Source organism: Stomoxys calcitrans, chromosome 5 (genome assembly GCF_963082655.1).
Source record: "Stomoxys calcitrans chromosome 5, idStoCalc2.1, whole genome shotgun sequence".
Classification (NCBI taxonomy): Eukaryota; Metazoa; Arthropoda; class Insecta; order Diptera; family Muscidae; genus Stomoxys; species Stomoxys calcitrans.
In genome coordinates this window covers 49171799-49186604 of record NC_081556.1, presented here as the reverse complement: position 1 = coordinate 49186604, position 14806 = coordinate 49171799, and the positions used below count along the sequence as shown (strand labels likewise).

Sequence of the window (14806 nt, the reverse complement as noted above, 5' to 3'; positions counted from 1 at the left end):
ATGTCGTTATGGTTAATGTTGCTATGAGAAGAACATACAAAACCTCCTCATAGCCGCTTCGCTTAACTGTAAGCCATTTAGCATTGTTAACATGATAATGATGAAGTTTTGGTTAATGATCAAAATAATGACCCTGTCAGGCACAAGGCTAAGCTGCCCGAATCTGGATGCCAATGCACTTTTGTGATGTTGCAGTTTCACAGCTGTTGCCATTGCCATTGTCGTTGTTGTTGTTGTTGTGTGGGGTTTAATTTTTGAACTAGTTGTCTGACTGGCTGGCTGAAAGACAGATTGAATGTTGGGGTTGTCTGATTTGATCACACGCTTATAATATCTAAAAGAGCAATTGGAGGAATAATCTTACGAAATATTCGAGAAAACTTTGGCGGGGTATTAGGAACCCAAATATGCCTGGTGAAGTTTTTCATTTAATGTTAATATTTATTCAGTAAGTGAAACCGTTGGGAAGTTTTGCAAAAATACGAGAGCAAATTTTCCATAGAAAAAAAATTGACAAAATTGTCTAAAGAAACAAAGTTTTAACAAAATTTTCTTTATAAATAAAATTTTGTTAAAATTTTCTATTGAAATAAAAATTTCAATAGCAATAAAATTTTGAGGAAATTTTCTGTATAAAAAAAATTGCCACAAAATTTTCTGTATAAATAAAATTACTTTATTTGGGTATTGTTGACCAGTGTTGCCAGTTAAGAAAATTATTACCTACCAAAATTTGAGAAAAATCCTACCAAATTCGATCAAAACCTACCAAATGTTCTAGAATCCAAGAATGCGGTATATGTTTTTATACCCACCACCAAAGAGTTGGCCATTTTGCGATTCCATTAGCAACACATCAATTTATACATTTGTAACCAAAGAAAGTATATATACTAGCCCGTCCTTATATTCATAGACGATCTAGACATGTCCGTCCATCTGTTTGTTGTAATTACTTATATCGATATCCTGATCCTTTATACCGATATCGCGATAAGTAACCTTAAGTTTATAAAAGTCGTTTTTTTGTCACGATTGCAATAAACAGCCGTGCCGAGTTTGGATTAAGTGATCTCCAGGTTTAAGGGGTTGAGACCAAAAAAGCACTTTTGCTACCAATTTTCGCCATTACAGTGAGATGCATGGACTCCAGAACAACTGAGTATGGACCAGATCTGACCATATTTGTATGCAGCTGCCATATAGCCCTGTTTTTCTATTGAACGCACAAAAGCCGCATTTATTACCCAGAATTTTAGTTTTTAGAGCGCACAACAAGCCGATTACTGGCATAAGTGTTTGTCCATAGTGGCATTGGGCGGATTAATATCTGCACCCTCCTTTCAACCTAACCTAACCTACCCAGAATTTGAAAGAGATCCCTTGACACTCGTACCAGTCACAGTCAATATCAGAACTTTCGTCTTTTTGATGCAATGAGAACCCTTAAAACAGTATTTTGCCCCTCGACCAGCCACGGTTTTATTCTGCACTTTTAACGAATACACGACGACTTAACGAAGAAACGGCAAGAAGTTAAATAAATGTAGGTTATCCCCGGCGAATTTTGAGGTCAACCTACCAAGAGAATAAAAACCTACCAATTTTGGTAGGAACCTACCCCTCTCCTTACCCTAATTTTGAGAAACGCCAGATCTCGGTGAGGGGTGATGCGCTTAAAGTGAAATTTTGTGTGCTCTCTTATAGTAACCTAAAAATAAAAATTTGGTATCCAAATTTCGGATGAGGTACCTAGGGGGGCCGCCTTACCCCCAAAACCTACCAAATATATATTTAGACCAATCACGACAATATGGGACTCAAATAAAAGATATTTAGGATAAGAAAACGTATCTGATATCTGTCGGACCAAGGGTTAGGGGGACCATTTCAACCCCTAAATAGGACATATTTACCGACCATGGCAATATGGGACTCAAATGAAAGGCATTTGCGAGTAGAATACGAATCTGATATCCAAATGTGGGACCAAGTCTACTCCTTCCCAAAAATATCCCCAAACAGGACTTATTTACTGACCATGCCAATATGGGGCTTAGATAAAAGGTATTTGAGTGTAGAATACGAATCTGATATCCAAATGTAGGGCCAAGTGTTTGGGGACCAACCCTCTCAAAAACACCCCCCAAAAGAGGACAAATTTTTGACCATGGCAATATGTGGCTCAAATGAAAAGTCTTTGGGAGTAAAGTACGAATTTGATATCAATATTTGGGAAAAAGTGTCTATGGGGCCATCCCACCACCATGACACCACCCATACCCCCAATCAGAATACGTATTCTGGTTTGGCCCATACCCCAAACCAGAATACAAAACTTTTGTAAAAATTTGGGATCAAGTCCCAAGGGGGTCAACCCACCCCAAAAATCACGCCCAAACGGACATGTAGAACGATCGGGAAATATGGGATTTAAACGAAAGATATTTGAGAGTAGAATATGAAAATTATATAAAAATTACGGTGAATTTCTGGGAGTCGCCCCAAATACCAAACAGGATAATATGAGATTCTAATGAAAGTTATTTGAGAGGTAAACACGATTATAAATCAATTTCAAATTTGAAACATGCCAAAAGGGAGCCGCAAACACTTATGGGTGTAGTGAAGCACACCGGGCCAGCTAGTTTTCATCAAAAATAAAATTTTACATTATTTAAACAGAAATAAATACAAGAACACCAGCACTAAACAATCAGATATTTGAAATTGCGGCAACCTGAATTTTACACAAACACCATCAAATCTTCTCAAATACATGCATATTAAAATATATACTATTTTTCAGTTACTATTTGTAAATAAATTTATTTTGACCACAAATTCGTGTCAAAATTTGCATTTTCCATAATACTTTTAAGCATTTTTTGTTTATAATGCAATTACAAACTTGCAAATATGATCATATCGTGTAATGAGACGAAAAAAAAAATAAAACAATGTAAACTTTAAAACAAGCACGTAATAGTTGTTATCCAAAGCCGAGGGTGAAATTTTTATTTCAATAACAGCAATTATTGAAATGACACGCAGTCTGCCATGGCATGGCATTCGAAGTTCTTTCAAGTTTCGAATGAAGGGTCTGAAAAATGGGCCAAATTTTAACAAAAATGGCCAATATATTGGTTTCTTTAATACTTAGGGCTCCAAATTAAATAGATTCGGAAAGAGCGAAATCCCTTTTATATTTCCTGCAAACGGTTTTAGCCCACTATTTCCCAGTTGGCCACAGTGGGCCATGGCTCATCTTATGGAAAAATTACCAAATTTTGCCAAAAATGGCCCTTAGTTTCCTTAATACATAGGCCCCCAAATTGAATAGATTCAGAAAGAGCGTAGTCCCTGTTATATTTCCTGTAAACGGTTTTAGCCCGCTATTTTCCGATTGGCCACAGTGGGCCATTTACTCTGAAAAATAGGCATCGTTAAGAAAAATTACCAAATTTTGCCACAAATGGTATCTTGGTTTCTTTAATACTTGGGGCTCCAAATTGAATCGATTTGGATGGACCGTAGTCCCTTTTATATTTCCTGTAAACGGTTTTAGCCCACTATTTCTCAGTTGACCACAGTGGGCCCATTACTCTGAAAAATGGGGCATCATAAGGAAATTTGACCAAATATTGGCCAAATATGGCAATTCCATAATGATATCTGATTATACCAATGACGATCCATCAACTATCACACTCCACATGCCCCTTCTTCCCCCTTTTTCAATAACCGCCATCGTTAAACTGTCCTTAGGAACATTAACTAAGATTATTGGAATTATAATACTATTGTTGGCCTTATTTCTCTTGGAGATGGTTTAAATCAGTGTTGCATTAGCCTCATCATATGTGTCAGAACTTTTGCTAAAAAGATTCGTTCGATCTTGTTGAAGATTCAAGACAATTGAAGTTTAGTCAACTTGTTCCTTCCCTTTTCTTTCAGTCTCATCCTATTTACCAATCGGTAGTTGAGCGATTGTGATTAGAAGGATTCCTTGGTATCCAAATGACCTTGATCAAGAAGGAATATATTTTATCTTGATTAAATGCAGTGCTTCTCCCGACTGTACATGACCAATTTATTTTTAAGAGTGCAGTAGAACTTGACTTCGAGGCCAGCCGGCACCGTTACAATCTGAATAAGTAAAAAGGCGTTAAGTTCGGCCGGGCCGAACTTTGGATACCTACCACCTTGGGTATATATGTAAACCACCTTTCGTCAAAATCCGGTGAAAAATGCATACCTTGGACCAAATTGAAGTCGGATGTCGAAGGGCCTAATACAACGCACTGTCCCAAATTTCAGCAAAATCGGAAAATAAATGTGGCTTGTGTGGGTCTAAGACCCTAAATCGGCCGATCCGTCTATATGGGGGCTATATGAAGATAAGTCCGATATAGCCCATCTTCGAACTTAACCTGCTTATGAACAAAAAAAGGATCTGTGCAAACAGACGGCCGGACAAGTCTAGATCGTCCTTGATTTTTACGCTGATCAAGAATATATATACTTTAAAGGGTCGGAAATGGATATTTCGATGTATTGCAAACGGAATGACAAAATGAACACAACCCCATCCTTCGGTGGTGGGTATAAAAAGGAAATTTCGATTCCGTAACGACTTCAGAATACACCCATGATAATCCTTCTTTTTTTTAATCTGTTCATCACTAAAATAAACGAATGACTACTGGAGCCACCGTAGCGCAGAGGTTAGCATGTCCGCCTATGACGCTAAACGCCTGGGTTCAAATCCTGGCGAGACCATCAGGAAAAAATTTTCAGCGGTGCTTTTCCCCTCCTAATGCTGGCAACATTTGTGAGGTACTATGCCATGTAAAACTTCTCTCCAAAGAGGAGTCGCACTGCGGCACGCCCCTCGGACTCGGCTTTAAAAAGGTGGCCCCTTATCATTGAGCTTAAACTTGAATCGGACGGCACTCATTGATATGTGAGAAGTTTGCCCCTGTTCCTTAGTGGAATGTTCAAGGACAAAATTTGCATTTTGCTGTGCCGTTGTCGGATTAAGAATCTGGTCATAACCTGGGCAGATACTTTAATACAAGCTCATTTAATACAGTCACTTCATTTTTGATGAAACACTACCAAACTCTCTGTAAACTAAAGAGAGAGGCACCTTTTAATGTTCCTAATCTTTGGGGACCAGGAATTTTTACCAGCAAAAGTGATATCATTGTCAAATCGGCGGCATACCAATATGAGAGGGGATCGGTCCAATCCACAAGACCGTAAAGATAAATCGTCAGAAGCCTCATCAAACCTCCGCCAATCGTTATCCGAAAAGTTTAAGATTTTTGTTGCTGCTTAAAATAAAAAAAGGTCAAAAAACTTTGGAAATACCATTCATGGTGGAAGAGATACAATATTCGAACCTAGTGAGCTTTTACTACTAAACTAGCTGCCTATGAACATACCATTTAGCGACACAGGGTACTTCTCTCAGTGCGATTAAAGTTTAAGTTTAATGATATGGGCCTCCTTTTTTATGCCTAGTTCGAAGGGAGTGCCGCATAGCGACATCACTTGTTAGAGAAGTTTTAACCTGACAGGCTATCTCACATATGTAGTCAGCATGAGTAAGAGGATAACATTATAAATTCAAGCCACCTACATTTATAAAAACTTCCCCAGAGCAATTCTAAGATATTAGGAAAATATTTCACACAATTGCCATCTGTTTATATGAAAATTTGTAAACCAAAGACTAGCTAAAATTTGAAATTGTAGGTGATTTTTAAATAGCATTATTACATCATTAACAATATTTAGTGGCAGAAGCCAATGTATTTCGTCAAGAAGGAAAATACACACATGCACAAAATTAAATATGATGGCACAATGTTTATTTCAATCGCCCATATTCTCTCTAAACAAATGGACATCAGCGCCAAATATTCGTAAAACAAAATCAAAAACAACGAGAACGAAAACTAAAACTTTTAAATGGAAAACCAAAAAAAAAAAAACGTAAAAATATCAAACATTCAATTTTGTCTATTAATATGAAATATGCGTGTGTATGATGGCATTTTAGAAAAAATAAACAGATTTTTTTGAGGGGAAAGCATTTTAAAAACGCCAACAATAATAGTTTCTAAAATCTGTACAAATCATACGATGCCAAAATCAATTTGAGTAAGGAAAATACAGAAAATATGTCCAAAATGCGTTTACGAAATTTTAAGAAATACCTTCAATTGGCTGTTGGCTTAGATTTAACAAGAACTTGCACTCACACATATGCATGTCAATACAAATTTGTATATTTATTGCATATTGCAAAAAAACGGAACGATTTCCACGTTTTTCAATTTTTTGTTTATGACAACACACATGGAAAAAGGAAAAAAATAATAAAAAAATGATATCTATAACAGTAACGTAAGGGGTGGCAACAATATAATTTGTGAGATATTTCTGGAAACTCGATGACGAAGAGTCATGCAATTTATTTTGTTTATAAGGAACACTAGCCTACAGGTAACCGTAGTGTTAAACGAGTAAGATGCAAGGCAGTACCCCCGCCATGGACTCAATTTGCATATGCAAAGTTGCCCACAAACATTCCATTAAGGAACAGGTGTCAAACTTCACACATATCAATGAATGCTGTCCGATTCAAGTTTAAGCTCAATGATAAGGGACCTGCTTTTTATGATCGAGCCCGAACGGCGTGACTCAATGCGACACATATTTGTGAAGAAGTTTCTACATGGTTGTCATACCATTTTTTCAAATGGCACAGTACCTCAAAAATGTCTGCAGCATTAGGAGGAGACAGCCAACGCAGAAAACTTTTTCGACTTGGACCTACGACGAACGCGCGATGATATAGCGAGAAATGTTCTAGACTGTAACCCGCAAGAACAGCGAAGGAGGGGACGCTCGAAAAAAACATGGATCTGCTGCACGAAAACAAAGTTTGAAATCAACCCACATATCGTGGAATCAGGCTAAGGCTTTGACCAACGATAAGCTAGATGGAGAGAGCTTGTTGGAGACCTATGTTCATACTGAACAGTTTACTATTGGTCATCTTTTGTTGTAATATATTTAATATACTCCAATTGTAAATAAAGGACATATATGCAAATTTGCCTATAAACTTTCCATTAAGGAACAGGGGCAAACTTCTCACATATCAGTTTTAAGCTCAATGATAAGAAGGGCTCCTTTTTATAGCCGAGTCCGAACGGCGTACCGCAGTGCGATACCTAATAACATACGAATGTTCAGATCCGCTAAATCAGACCGGTTCTCAAAGAAATAAGAACCTAAACTGTAACTCCTTCTGACTGCTAGTGCGGGACACACAAACTTCAGTCTGTTAGCATGTTTTCCGATTAGACAGTGACCTGTCATGACAGACACAATGACTGAGACGTATGTTCTAGCCAATGACAGCACAACAGTGAACCTCTTCTAGTCTAGATTTGGCCACATAGTTTTGGAATGCTCACAGCCCCGTCTTTGTGACCATCTATCATTCATTGTCCTTCGAGCCTGGTCCTGAAAACTTAGCTTACATGTCGCTAGAGGCATACCCACAGTTTACTGTATCCCTGGAATGTGTAGGGCAGTTCCTAGTCCCGCAAGCTCGTCCGCTTTACAATTCCCTGGGATATCTCTGTGGCCTGGCAAACAGAGCAGGTGAATTTTGAACTGTTCAGCCATCTCATTCAGAGATCTGCGACAGTCGAGGGCGGTTTTTGTGTTCAGAAATACGTTCTCCAGTGATTTAATGGCTGTATGAGAAGATATTTATGCCAATCGGTGTAATGACATTATATCTAAGCCATTCCACCACTTTCTTTATTGCAAGGATCTCCGCTTGATACATACTGTAGTGGTCGGTTAACTTCTCGGAATGACCAGTTCTAGATCCGTATAGAAGTCTATGCAACTTCTGTTACCAGGGATATCGTAGTTCCAATCGGTCCTATCAGGAATAGTGGTACAGTACTTTTTATCAAAAAGCGGCTCAGGTAAGGTGTAATCTACACTGCCTGGAACATCGGATATTGTATCAAGGAAAACACAACCACATGTCCAATGAGAAAGCTCCCTTAACCTCACAGCAGTGGTCCCTGTAATATGTCTAGCCACAATGTCCAGAGGCATGAGATCTAGCATTAAATTCAGTGCATCAGATGGTGTCGTTCTCAGTGCGGCTGTGATGCACAAACAAGCCATCCTTTGAATCCGGTTAAGTATTGGGCGCTAGGTGGACTTTTGAAGCGCCGTCCACCAGACCACAACACCATATAGCATTATAGTTCTAACAACTGCAGTATACACCCAATGCATGACACGCGGTCTAAACCCCCAACTTTTGCCAATGGGTCTCTTGCAGGTGTATAGGGCAAGAGGGAGGAGATAACCACCGCTGAAAAAAAAATTTTAATGATGGTCTGGCCAGGATTCGGACGCCATAGGCGGACATGCTAACCTCTGCGCTATATATATATATATATATATATATTTATGGGACTATCTGGGCGAAATTTTGTGTGGATGTTAGGGCACATAAACATAATTACGCGATGTACAAAAAATGTTCATTCACTTCAAGGAAAAACATTTTTTCAACCTCATACTTATAAGACCGAAGTTATTATTTTCAGCAGGAGATACAAGTTATCCACAGCGCCACCTCTTTTCTTGAGAGGATAGAATGATTCATTTCCTAAAAGCGCAAAATACCTGCCTGTTTTGCTAAAAAGGAAAGCGATTCCAGAGTTCATCACTGCAGCACTGAATTTAATGCTACACTTAATGCCTCAAGACATTGTTGTTGGACAAATTACTGCGACCACTGTTGTGAGGGAGCTTTCTCTTTGATCGTGTAGCTAACACATTGCCTAAGCAGTATTCTATTCTTGACTAATAGAAGTTAAAAAAACTTCTATACGGATGGTTGACTGAACATATGGGGGTTTAAACCGCGTGTTATGTACTGAGTGTATAATTGTCCGACTGGGTATATAATTGTCAGTTGTCAGGCCTATAATGATATATAGTTGTTGTTGTAACCACATTTCCATGTGAAGGTGGCGATCCTAGTCATGTTCCTGTAGGTTAGCAAGCTTGTTCCGATCCAAAGGACCGATCGCCGCGGGAACAAATGTTGGTATTGTGGTCTAGTGGATCTACTGTTCATTACTCAGCCGGATCTCAAGGATGGCTTATTTGTGCATCATAGCCGCACTGAGGACGGCACCATCTGATGCACTGAATTTGCTACACTTAATGACTCTAGACATTGTTGTTAGACAAATTGCTGCGAGGCTAAGGAAGCTTTCTCTTTGGCCATGCGGCGGCTACTGACACTGTGTTATCCTTGATACAATGTCCAATCTTCCAGGCAGTGTGGACAACACATTGCCTGAGCCGCTTTTTTGTAAAAACTACTATACCACAATTTCTAATAGAATCGATTGGAACTACGATATCCTAGTCATGTTCCTGTAGGTAATAGAAGTTACATAGATTTCTATACGGATGGTAGGCTGAACAGTTGGGGATTTAAACAGCTTGTCTTGTGAACGCTCCAAAATTATGTGGCCCAATCTAGACTAGAACAGACGTTGCAGTCATTATCTGTCATGACAGATCACAGTCTGATCGGTAAACTTGCTAAACCACTTTTGAAGAAGCTGTGAGGACGTCGAGGGAGAAAAGACTATATAACATCTGTTGTGAGTTTGGCCCGCATTGGCAGTCAGAAGGAGTTCCACTTTGGGTTTTTTGAGAGCTTGTCTGATTTAGCGTATGTGAACATTAGCAAGTTGTTGGCCTTTTTAAACCGATCCCGATGGTTCAACGGTAGGAACTGGAAGGCATCTTGCTTCTCTTATTCCTGTGATATCACAATGGACGTAAACGTCTGAGTGAGACTGATGGCAGACTGCCACATAAACTTAACCTTACCTACCCTCAACCGTGACTCGTGATATTATCGTGTGTCGTAGTGTGCATGAATAAAATATTTTTCTCATTGGTGGTCAACATGAAAAGTTCGTGGCCGGCATGTGTGATTAAAAGTTTTGGCTAGCTAGCGTAGGAGAAGAATTATTTCGTGCACAGTTTGTACCCGTCTGGATAAAAACATAGATTTTAATACTCCAGCCGACTGACCAAATTTCCCTTAAGAATGCAACCCCTATCCTGATAATATAGTAGTGTAATTGCTAACCATTGCCAACGCCGTGGAAAAGATAGCAAAGTCCGTACTTAAGTTAAAAAAATCCTTTCCAAGCAACCCATAGAACGAAGGAGCGTTGAAATGGCAATGTAAATGGTCAATTGAAACGCGTCAAGCAAAAAAGGGGCATCGAGAGAAAATGCGAGAGAGGAGAAACATTTAATCTGCAGGAAGAAGAGGGGAATGGAAAGACCTAGAGATGAGCGATTGAAAAAGATCGGGGGGCTGAATGAGACCCGAAAATTCTATTAAAAATAAAACAAACAAATTGACGATTTTCGTGCAGACATATCTTCCGCATAGGTAAAGAAAGAAATCTGCAACCAGATAGAGATGCTGTGCTAAGGCTACAGAAAACACATTTTTTCAGCTGTTCGTAACAGCTGGTGACCCGTCAAGGATACCTCACAATCCAGCAATGAATGACACTGCCAAGTCATAAAGTGTTTAGCATAGCAGTAACCCAGCTGGAGAATACCAAGGCAGTAAGAGCCGATCGGTTACCAGCTGAATTATTTCACCTGAAATAGACATGCTGACATGGCTAGTCTTCGTAATCTGGCTAGAAAAACGCATAACCTATGACTGGAACATCAGCATACTATGTCTCATATATATAAAAGGAGACAAAACAGTAGGTTCCAACTACAGACGAATTAGTCGCCTCCCCTTCTCATACAAGAGTCTTTCGTACTGTGTGGAAGATTAAAATCTAATGTCAATGAGATAACTGGAACCTATCAATGCGGCTTTAAAACTGGTAAATCCATCATACACCAGATACTCCCACAAATCTGGAAGAAGGCCAAAGAGAATCGACGATCACCATATTTTTGGAGATTTCAAAGCCGCCTACGACAGCCCTATACCTTACAAGGTATTTCAGGCCATGTGTGAGTTTAATACCCTGCATCCCTTAAATGAACTGATACACTTTCCTCAGTTAAAATAGGAAAAACCCTTTCAATTCCAAAAAAAGTACCAGGCAGGAAAATAGGTTTGCATTTGATCTCTTCAATATCCTGCTAGAGAATAATTTACGAGATCCAGGTATGAATGCCTATTCATGGCACAATATTTAGAAAACACATGCTGCTTGCCTATACCGACGACATCAAAATTTGAAGATTTAAGAAGTACAAAGAGACAAAACAAAGTGGAACATATCAAGGTTCGGAATGCCCTGTAACCTGGCGAGCAGAGAATGTTGTCAACTAAAACTTTGAGAAAGTAATTTTATTAACCTTGGCAACACTGTAAACGAAACGAAATACATTAGTTTTGTAATAAAAAATAGAATAATATGTGCTAATAGACGCTACTTTCGATTAACCGGGCAGTTAAGGACAAAAATTACACTATACAAGACTCTGTTACCACCCGTGTTGATGTATTGTTCCGAAGCATGGGCACTTCCAAAACGAGACGAGGGAGTACTTGGAGTTTTTCTTTCTAAAATTTATGGACTAGTCTGCGTTGATGGAGAATATCAGAAGCGTATGCCCACGAGCTGTATGACATTTTCAGGTATCAAAATACAGCAATCACTTTGGTTATGTTATCAGAATGAATGAAGAAGCCCCCCTTTTCAGAAAAGACCAGATAGTAAATACAGAGGCGAAAGAAGAAGACCAAGTGGAGAAGGACATCTCGAGGCTTGGAAATCTCTTCTGAGTTCGACTAATAGAACAGACGAGCTGTTATAACCAACTAAGTAAGTGAGAAAGTTAAAGTAGCAACAGAGGCCAAATAGGTTAACAATTTTGCGAATATAGAACAGATATCACGATCATCCGAAACCGAAAAGTAATCGTATCAACGGAGTAAAAAAAGAGTCACGTGTTAATCAAGCTAAAAAGTTATCGCAATCATCAAAAGTTGTTATAAAAGCTAATCGTAAGTAAGATTTGTTTTTGTTGCAGTGTGTTGCACACTGAGTCGGCAGCCCTTGCCGATGAAGGACTCCATCGGGTCAATCCGGTACGTACAACCGGCTGCTAGGGGATTGTAAGTAAGCCTTAAACGTCACAAGTTATCCAAGGTATAACAGTTATCGCAATAATCCAAAAACTCATAAACTTTTATAAAAATAGTCGTAAGTAAACGACAAGGTATAAAGGGAGTACAAAAATTACAAGTTAGTCAATATAAAAGTTATCTAGAAAACTGTTATAAAAATTGTCGTAAGCTATGTCACGAATTTAAATTGAATAAAGGATTTTTTTATTTCCCGTCAGGTATGAATTAATTTCAATTAAGAAGATAATAAGTAAATCAGCTGGCGGATGATAGCAACAATGAGCCAATTTATTTTATAAAAGAAATAACAATGATTCAATTTTATGTAAGAAAATAATAGGTTAGGTTAGGTAAGGTTGAAAAGAGGGTGCGGATATTAATCCGCCCCATCCACTACGGACATACAACTAAGCCCGTAATCGGCTAAGAGCATAATAAGTCACGAGTAACTTTATAGCAGTTTCAGAATGATTGCAACGATTTTTATACGATGACAAAGTTGCGAATTTGGGAAAGATTAATATTCAAAGATTAATAACAAAGTTGCGACTTTGGGAAAGATTAATATTCAAACAAAGAAAATATATACATCTAAACAGTTTTCCTAAATCGTAATAGATTATTAAGATTATTTTATTCCAGCTTCCACATCGAATATCTCGTGAAACTTAAAATAAGTCGTCAGTTTTAGAAGCCAACGATCTGCTGTCTATTTTTGCCATGGCAATAATTCTCATTCCATTTGTAATCGAGTGTTGTCATATCACAGTTTAGTGAACTCTAATAAGCCTTACCTTGCCCCAACAAAAAACAAAATGCCGTTGTTGTGGAATTTTCTTTTTTTTTACTGATCTCAACCATAAGTCTGTCCTCAAAGACAGTTATGGATTTTGTACTTGGCCCATTCCTCCGTCATTGTCTTTATGAGTCATGGGAAAAACAAAACCAAAAACTGAAACAAATTACATACATTCTTCTTGCTGTTAGTTATATAGTGGTAGTAATAAACAATTATCTTCACCATTGAATGAATGTATCTATCAGTCAGACTCTGGGTATCTGTATGTCAGTACAGCCTTCCGTCTGTATGTCGGTTGGTTGCTGGTTAGTTCATTCATCTGTTATTTTGTAGTCTTTTTTCACACATGCCTTTGTGATAGAGTTAAATAAACTCTTTACATTGAAACTTGTTTGGATTTTGGAATACAGAAATACAAAAACAAAACTAAATAAACAACCACTCCATGACAACAACAAAATTTGCGACAAAGAATCTCAAAAACACATCAATTCAGTAGTCTGAAAAAGACTCAATCATTCACATGGGGGCTACAAAAATGAATTTGTGAATGGAAATTTTTTTCGAATTTAGTTTTGTTTAAATAATTACATGCACCAAGTTATGTGTGATAATAAAGTTCGACTAAGGTAATTAGATAGATGTTTATTTATAAAACAATGGCGCTAGTCATTCCATAGTCATTGAAAAGAAACGAAATGAGTGGCAGGTAAAAATAAACCGCCATTGATTGTTGTCAATTTTAGGCTGTTAGAGAATAACTTACGAAATATTGGATCTCGATAATGGAATGATTATTTTGTCTTTAAATCTCAACATATGAAATATTTTTTATTTTTGTACAACTTTAAGATGATTCAATACTGTTACTCCTTTGTAATTGCTCCAACAATTTTTGCTGACAAAATATAATGCAGATTTTTTGTCATGTTTCACTAAATATAAGTTCGTTCTAATATTTAGTTAGCTATAAATAATTAAAAAAACAAAAAATTTAACTATTGTATAACAGTAAAAAACTTGTATAACAGTAGAGCACTTTCCTGAAAAATCTGGAAACTTTGACTTTTGAGTAATGCAAATTACTAAATTACTTAAAGGGTAATACATATAATAATTTTACCAAAATTTTGTAGTTAATGTTGACTAAAAAATCGAACTTTTAAGCCTTGACCTCAAAACTCTTTAGTGAGCGTTGAGTTTACCTATCCACATCACAGCTCAGTGTGCAAAAAGTAAATTTTCATACCATAATTCCTTAAGAAATGACAGTGAGACTTCTATCATGTCAAGTTCAATTGTTAGCTCAATGATAAGGGATCTGCTCTTAAAAGTCCGAAAGGCATTGCGACAGTTCCTACATTTGGGTTGTTTCATTTACCAATCTTGCGGATTCGCTAGGTTATTGCCAAATAAAACGCTCTTCCCGATAGATGCTTTGTACTGAACATTGATGAACACTAACACTCACCTGAAGAAATAAAATATCAAAAAAAACAAAAAATTAGTATTTTTTCTAAATCAATGTTTTTCATATTTCACAATTGTTATTTTTTAATTTCTTAGTATTTTTTTGCATTCCAGAGCGTTTAGTCATTGAATATGCTGCGTTCTTGCTCTTTTAGTATTGGCATTCCGACTGGAAGGTTACATCATATGTTTTCTATTTTACACGCTTACCAACAATGTCATTAAAAGTGGCTATAATGGACGGAGGCCACCGTAGCGCAGAGGTTAGCATGTCCGGG

At 37.7% G+C, this 14806-nt stretch overlaps 1 protein-coding gene across 6 annotated transcripts in view; it reads right to left on the bottom strand.

The window, feature by feature from the left end:
* Window positions 1-14806, bottom strand: part of LOC106088371 (growth factor receptor-bound protein 2) — a 53145-nt gene that overhangs the window by 16122 nt on the left and 22217 nt on the right. The gene's annotated exons all lie outside the window — the stretch shown is intronic.